We start from the raw sequence: 8,775 nt of genomic DNA, 5'->3' as shown, positions 1-8,775 counted from the left end.
GGTCGTAGAATTGGTACATGCTGCCAATTTGGCTTTAGGTTCTTCAAACTATTGTCTAGTGAGAAATAAGCACCCCCCAGGATGACTCAGCTCATTTATAGAAAAGGTACACCAAGAAAAAACAATTTATAAAAACAAATAAAATGGCTGTAAAAATAAAGGAAATAGTTTAGAACTGTGGACAGATGGGTGTGTGTGTTTGCTTGTTTGTTATTTTTGCATCTTCTAGGTGCTAGAGTTCCCAAGAATTATCTGGTGACCAATTATAGTCTTTCTAAGCATTTATGAAACACAGTATATAGAATGTCTTCCTCTGTGTACTGGTGCACATTTCCTTTCTATGGAATCACAGAAATGCCCATGTCTATTCTCGATGAGTGCTAGTGTTTCTTACCATCCTCATCTTCTGGATCTCCTGTCCATATATGCGACAACTAGCCATGTGGAACAACTCAAGTTTATTGAGAATATGTTGTGTTGTTTCTCATCTGGGTAGCTTTACACATCCTCTTCCTCAGCATTCACCTGCGTCTTCATCTGAACAACTTCCTCAATATTTCAAGACCAGCTCCACTGTCATTCCCTGCGTGAATCCTTTCTAGGATCCCAAGGGAAAGTAACTTCCTCTCCCATTTATGCTTCCTTAGCGGCTAAATCTTTTGTTGTGTGCACTTTTAACGTACTTTGTCTTACAGTCAGCAATATGTGAGGTGACATCTGTAAGTCAACCTCTAAAAATTTCATCTGTTCTTATAACTTTAAGTCATGAAGCAAATCAGAGAAACTTGGTATATAGTACAGAACAAGCACGGCAACTAAGAGCAAACTTCAGATGTGCAAAATATCAGGGCAGGAGATGTAAAATATGGGGAAAGACAATCATAGATAGGTCTTTGTGTTTAAACCATCACCTTAGTCCATTCTACAGGAAGTTGTATAACTGATAAAACATCTGTGAAACTCTTGTTTTCTGAGTCACAAGAGGACCTGTAGAAATGCAGAAAGCTGCCATATTTCATGTCATTATGAAATTACATCAAGAGATAAAAGCTTTCAGCTGCTGTGGGAATACACTTAGGCTCCTAATGTGGTAATAATGAATGGAGTTAGGATTTAGAGATGTGAATGACTGCCAATCCAGGGATATGATATACAGAATTTCCCAAAGGAGTTTGACCAAGAGCCACTTCTCTGAAGAGCATCTTAAAAAATTTTTTTCTGTGGAATCTATGTTAAGATACACTGACGTAAACTTACCTGTTAGGAGTTTAAAAGAATGAGTTTATATGAAAAAAAGTAAATTCAATAGCTGTTGTTGAACAATTCATGAGGGAAAAGCATTATCTTTCTCAGTGCTGGTGCTATGATGTTGATGTGTTTCAATGAAACTTGTCTCAAAGTGTATATAGTCTAGCAAGGAAATAAATGTATAAACAACAGCTTATAAATGACCCATGGACAGCGGCAAGGGTTTGATGCTCTGAGGATATATATTTTATATCCATTGATTAGTATTCTATACATTGTATGATTAAGTTCTTAATACCAGAGATGCCTATGACTCTGTGTATAATAGTTTCATCACCGCCATATGTGCTTCATAACTCATAGACAATTTTGAGCCTTAATTCCTTTCAAAAGCAATGAAGCGTAAGGCATTACTTGAGTCTCCCACATGGGCTGGCGCTCGTCATAATCATGTTATTTTGTGGAAAAGTCATAACCCCAAATTATGATGCTCCCTTAACGCAATTTAAGACAAGGAAACTCTATAAATTTTAAAGACAATATTCACGGGGCATTCTTCCTTTATTTTCTCAATTTATTTCCAATCTGATTGAGATTACATAAAGTCCAATCCTTGATCATTTTCTCCAACTTCATTTCATGTTTTCATTTCCATTTATCATCTCTTCTTGACAAATTTTTATTTGTCTTATCCTGGTCTTGTATGTTAAACACCTCTAAATGGATTTACTTTGATTTCTCAACTGGCTCTCTCTGCCCTCTCCATCAACCCTACCAACCAATTCCAGACCCGCTCTCAATTTTGCCCCAATAATCTGAATTCCACTTACGTCCATCTACTTGTACGTAAGTGATGCATTTTTACATAGACTACTAGACTAAGATTTTTTTCTTAAGGTCTCTTTTGCTTCAAGCTCAAGAAACAAACCACCGCTAAGGGTTTTGCATAACAAATAGCAGCCTTCTAGATGGCTTTTCACTTAATTACTATAAATAGATTTCCATTTGTTCCTTTAAGTCTTGTTTTTATTGTGCTTATTGTGGATGTACACTGTATTTGACACAGCAAACCGCAGCTCCCTTGAGTGGCGAGTGCCTCATTAAGCAGGAATTGGTGTGTTTGGTTCAGTTAAATCTTGTTGCAATATGTTTTATTTGTATATGCTACTGTCCCCCTCCGTGAAATGATTTCCTGATTTTTTTTTAACTATGCCACTGATGGGGCTGGCCCCATGGCCGAGTGGTTAAGTTCGCCTGCTCTGCTGCAGGCTGCCCAGTGTTTCTTCAGTTCTAATCCTGGGCGCGGACATGGCACTGTTCATCAAACCACGCTGAGGCGGCATCGCACATGCCACAACTAGAAGGACCCACAATGAAGAATATACAACTATGCATTGGGGGGCTTTGGGGAGAAAAAGGAAAAAAAAATAAAATCTTTAACCATGCCACTGAAAGAGTTCTGTTTCCATGGTATGGATCATTCTGATGGCAAACTAAATATCCTTCTCACCATGAGGACTTAATTAATGTGTTCTGTTCCTCTGGAAAAAAGAGAGACTCTTAACTCTACTGAAGAACAGGGTAGCTTCCTGCTGTCTGAATGATAGTGGAACTGAATATGGTCTTTAGACTTTGTGCTTTAGTGTACAACTGCACCTCCTCCATTTGACTCTCAATGCGAGCAGTCTTCCAGCACCACATTGACCCTCTATAGGGTCCCGTACCAGCTCTCAGCTGCTGTGCCATCTTTGATTGCCCCAATGTTACTGCAAGGAGATTTAGACCTCCCACTCAGTATAACAGATATGCGGAATGAAGGGATGTAACAGGGAGTTCTACCATGATGGAGCATAATAGGATGCCTCCTAGATTATATCTTCGACTGCCTGTCTGAGACTGAGTCACCTTCACCAACACATCTCTGCTGCTGAGTACTAATCTATTGAGATGGTTTTGATGTCATTTGTTTACCAAAGACATATAAATACCAGGAAATTTGAACAAAGCATCAATTTTCTTCATTGTAGTATGTTTCCACAACATGTAAATTTTATGTTCCTGGAAAAATGTATCAGTGTATTAGCTGTATCAGTGCCTTTTATAATATTTTCTTCGAGCATGCCTGTTTACTCAGCCAACTCTCTAAACTTCTCACAGTCATCCTCACTGATATATTTTTCTCTGCCTGAAAATCATAGAAGGAAAGTCAGAAAGGGTTGTTCTAGTGTGTGCTTTCCAACACCACCTAGCAATTCTCCAATTCTCAGCACACACTGACTTGATGTCCTCAAATTTAACTCAATTCTGACTCTACCTGGATAGACTGTCAGATCCCATAGGTTAAGGGCTCAATCCTACAAGACTGCCACTCTCCCCTACACTTAAGACATCAATCACAAGTCCAGGTTGTCACGTGTGCTTCTGACCAATGGGCTATAAATCGGAGGTTCTCAAGACCCCCTCCTCAGTTTCAATTACTTTGCTAGAGCAGCTCACAGAACTTAAGAAACCAGTTTACTTAGTGCTTTTCAGTTTATTACAAAGGATATTAAATGATATGAATGAACAGCCAGATGAAGAGATACATAAGACAAGGTCCAAGAAGGTCCTGAACCACAGGAGCTTCTGTTCCTGTGGAGTTTGGGATGTGCCACCTTCCTAACATGTGGAAGCGTTCTGGTTCATTAACCTGGAAGCTCTGCAAATTCCCTCCTTTTGGGTTTTTTGGAAGCTTCATTACTTAGGCATGATTAAATAACTCACCACTGGTGATTGAACTCAATCTCCAGCCCCTTCACCCCTCTCCCTTCTTTGGAAGTCTGGGTGGTGGGACTGAAAATCCCAACCCTTTGTTTCCCTGGCAACCAGCCCTCATTCTTAGGGGGTTTCAGAAAGTCACTTCATAAACATAAACTCTGGTGTGGTTGAAAGGGGATTGCTATGAATAACAAAAGATGTTCTTTTCACTTTTATCCCTATTATCACTTAGTGCTACTGCACCAGGTTTGGTTTTGCCCATCTCACCGCCTGGAAAGCTAAACACTGAGATGACAAGATTGCAGCAGAGAGAGGGTTTTACTCACAAGGCAACCATGTAAGGAAGCAAGAACATGAGTCTCAAATCCGCTTCCTGGAAAATAGGGACTGTGGGATATTTATGGGGTAATGGGCAAGGTGGTCTGAAATGTGGAGATAGATAATTGGAAGTGAGGAGAGGTGAAGTAATTGATGGATTGCACAAGCGTGGTCAGACTCCATGCCTCTTCATAGGATGCATGTTCACAAAATGGTGGCTTGAGCATGATCTGAGGGTGGGGTTTTTAGCCTCTTAACGTCAGAAGGTTGCATATGGGAAATCTTTGTGGGCCCAGTTGATAAGTTGGTGGTCTCAATCAGCCTGAAGTGGATAGGGCGTTCTAATTCCTGAAAAATAGCTCACATACCCCTTACCATGGTGATTCAGGCTCCAGGGAGATTTTACCTATAGGAACCTAGTGGGAGTCAGATAGCCTGTTTCCTAAACAGCATAGATAACAATGGGTGGGTTAAACTATAATCAGTAGCTATAATCAGAAGCTATGATCAGGAAAAAAAGGAAAAAAAAAAGACCTTTAGTTACTAGCTACTTAATCATCAACAGCTAACTGTTTGCCAGTTTCCTTAGGAAATTCCAAGGATTTTAGGAGCTCTGGGCCAGAGATGTGCCATGAAAGGGCCAGAAATGGGTACGAAGACCCCATAATATATCATATCATTTCTTATTATAAATCACAATATAACCATTGCCCATTAGAATCCATATGAACTTCTGAATAGGCTAATGAGCTGAATGAATGTGGAAAGCAGATTTTACTTGTCAGAATCCAAATATTTCTCACGTCACAGATGTCAGTTCCCTAGGACTGCTCAGGAATTTAAAGACAAATTTAATCTGTGACCATGAATTTGCCTACATCAGACGCAAGCTCCGAAGGCACCCCAGGGGCACCATGAAGGTAGAGTCTGAGCAGTTGTAATCCCAAAACGTAACTTCTCCTTTGCCCTCTGCTACACCCTGATATTCAAATCTTGTTTCCTACCCAAAGGAACCCAAAAAGATAAGTTGATTATTCCATCAGTAATATTAGCATTGTCATGCATGGTGGCAGGAGAAACATTATGTACAGTTGATTCTCATTATTAATAGTAGCTATGTTCTATAAAGTCCCTGCAAACCCTGAATTGGCAGGGACTAAACCATAGCCCCCGGGAGAAATACATGGAAATGCAGGGCTAGGTTCTTGGAGCCTCTGGTCAGGACATTTTCATCACCTGATCAATACATAACTTTGTTTTATGTGTTTCTTTTGAAAGACATTTAATATGTATTTTTGATTCATTGAAATTGAACTCATGGACAACACAGAAGCTCATCTAACACAGGTATTTTCCCTGTTAAGCGCATGACAACTTTCTTGCCCTTAGGAATGCTAGACAGCACTTCAGCACTATTCTTGGAGTCCTTTTTAAACAGTGAAATCTTCAACCAAATGCACAACAATGTGAAAAGCGTGGCACTAAATAGACCACAGATAGTTTCAGTAAGAAGCTGAAACAGGAAGACAGAGCATGGTCTTGTTTGACCTCAGTTGGGAACATGAATGTGGGGCAACTCAAATGCTTTGCCGTTCTGCTCACATCCATGAATGAATGAAATCTCCCAGGTATTGATTTTGCAGATGAAAATAAACTTACTGAGTTTGCAAATGCAGAATCTGTGAGTAATGAGGATTGATGGTATTTTGTCAAAGACCAGCTCCATTCCCATTCCTTCTACTATTAACCTTATACTATAAAGTCTGTAATATATCTCCCTGAGACCCATGTGGGTATATGGAAAGAAGTGTCCCTCAGGAGGAGAACAACGGGTATAATGGACAATATTTGATTCTGGTTCAAGTACAAAACCACAAGTTCAAGTTGGAGTCACTGTTGTAACTCTTGCAATAAAATGACAGGTTTGAGGATGAGCTAGATGCAGTTGTGAATGGCAAATTGTTCTGTTGGGTTCCAATTTTCCACTCCAGAATTCAGTTAGGTGACACTACCCACATTTACCAGGACAAGGCATGCAATAGGAGAGTAATTCATGTGGGTATGAGAGGACGACCTCCTGGATCCTTATAAGAATATTCAGAACAAATGCACATAAGTTTTTAAAAAGTCTTCTCTTCAATCCTGTCATGGTCACCTTTCCCTGTAGCCCTGACTCAAATAAAGGCTTAGTCCCCCTGTGTGTTCACTTAACTATAGATATGAACATGCATATTCATTTTGTCTTAAGATCCCTGACAAGACAACTGTTTACTCTCCAGAGGTTGGCTGTTAACCACACCAGTGGTATCCAGCGTTTGGGTGGTGTTGCCTTTCTCATTCCTGTTGACTGTATATATTACCAAGAAATCCTTTGTTGAATGAATGATGCAAGTCAACTTTGGCTGCTGTGAGAGAAAGGAAGTAGAATATTTATCACTTGAGTGGATTTATTTCACTTTGACTTTCTCATATTAGACATGTTGTTAACCATCTCTGCATCTCAGTCTCATCTCTCTCTCACTGTCTTTCTCCCTCCTATCATCCCTCCCTCTCTCCTTCTCATCTCACTCCAGGAAGTCTTAGAATAAATTATGAGAGAGACAACACAGGGGAGTTTTCTATTCAGAAATTTCTTTAAGTGTCAGGAGGCTTATATGTCATATTATATAATGATATTTTCAATATTTTCTACATTTTTTAATAACAACGGAATTACAAAGACCTTGGAGCCATGTGGGATATTGCTTTAGTAAATGCAAGCACAGTCTCCTACTCTCTGCAAGACATTCTTCTGGTCACTGTTATGTTGTTACTGCATTTTGTTCTCATTGCAATCCAGGAAATGTAGTTAAACTTAACAAAAATAAGATACTAGGTACTTAAAATAAGTACTTAAAAATAAGGTACTAGGTAATAGGTACTAAGCTAATTTTGTTTGTGAGATTGCTAACATTGGGGAAATTTAAACAAATTCCTTGATTCCCCGTGTCTAGGTATCGTGAAAACTGGTGCAGGAACTACCATCTCGATTGTCAAAGACCTGTGCTATCCACCTGCCTCCTTGCAGGGAAACATAAACATTTCCTAACTTACTCAACTAAAGGTCCATCTTTCTTACGTATAGTCACACAATAAAAGCCTGCAATGAATGAGCCACTAGACTTTGTCTTTCAAATCTGTCCATCCTTTTGTTCCACTGAAATCCTTCCAACAAGCAGTAAGTGAAAACAGCTCTGTTTTTCACATCCCTAGCCTCATATGAAGATCTTATGCAAACCCATTCTAGAGTTTTATACCTTGAGATGCTCTGGGGAAATGTAAGCCCTCAGTTAAATTGAACTTCTGGGATGTTACTGTCCACACATGTGGTAATGTGGTTTAACAGAGGATGGAATATGGAGAACTGGTTCTAAGAAGAATTCTTTGGTTTTTTTTTTTTTTTTTTGAAGATTAGCCCTGAGCTAACATCTGCTGCCAGTCCTCCTCCATTTGCTGAGGAAGACTGGCCCTGAGCTCACATCCATGCCCATCTTCTTCTACTTTATATGTGGGATGCCTGCCACAGCATGGCTTGCCAAGCAGTACCATGTCCACATCTGGGATCCAAACCAGCAAACCCCGGGCCGCCGAAAGTGGAACATGCAAACTTAACTGCTGCACCACCAGGCCGGCCCCCTAAGAAGGATTCTTAAATCTAAGGCACAGTACTTGATCTGACTGTTCTCTTGTTGTATATCAAAGCAATTGCTGGCTATTTTTGATACCTCATATAAGTAGAATATAAATCATGCAGTATTTGTCCTTCTGTGACTGACTTATTTCACTTAGCATCAATGTCTACAGGTTCATCCATGTCATATGTGTCCAAATTTCCTTCTTTTTAAAGGCTGAATAGTATTCCATTGTATATATATGCCCATTTTCTTTATTCATCCATCAATGAACATTTATGTTGTTAGCATATCCTGGCTATTGTGAATAACGCTGCAATGAACATGGGAGTTCAGGTAGCTCTTCGAGATCCCAGTTTCAAAAGAAAGAATGAGTGGAATGGTGGTTGCCAGGGAATGAGGGAGACAGAAATGGAGAGTTGCCATTCAACAGGTATATAGTTTCATTAAGCCAAGATAAGTAAGTTCTAGATATCTACTGTATGACATTGTGCTTATAGTTAACAGTACTGTGTTGTGCACTTAAAAATTTGACAAGAGGGTAGAACTCATGTCACATGTTCTTACTAGCTGTTGCTGGAACTTGGTTTGAGTAGATTATCCATGATTTTTTTCCAACCGATTTGGGTACTGGGCAATTTCCAGTTAAAATGATTTCTGGAAAATAAGACCACCCAATTCTGTTGCTTTTTTCCTGCTTACATCACTGCCAAAAGTCCAGATAAAGAAAGAGAAAAGAGAAAGGAGGCATAGATGGTTAAAAAAATGATGATTAGCACAA

The sequence above is a fragment of the Equus caballus genome, chromosome X, assembly GCF_041296265.1.
Source record: "Equus caballus isolate H_3958 breed thoroughbred chromosome X, TB-T2T, whole genome shotgun sequence".
Taxonomy (NCBI): domain Eukaryota; kingdom Metazoa; phylum Chordata; class Mammalia; order Perissodactyla; family Equidae; genus Equus; species Equus caballus.
The sequence above is the reverse complement of the archived record's forward strand: the minus strand, read 5'-3'. Positions refer to the sequence as shown.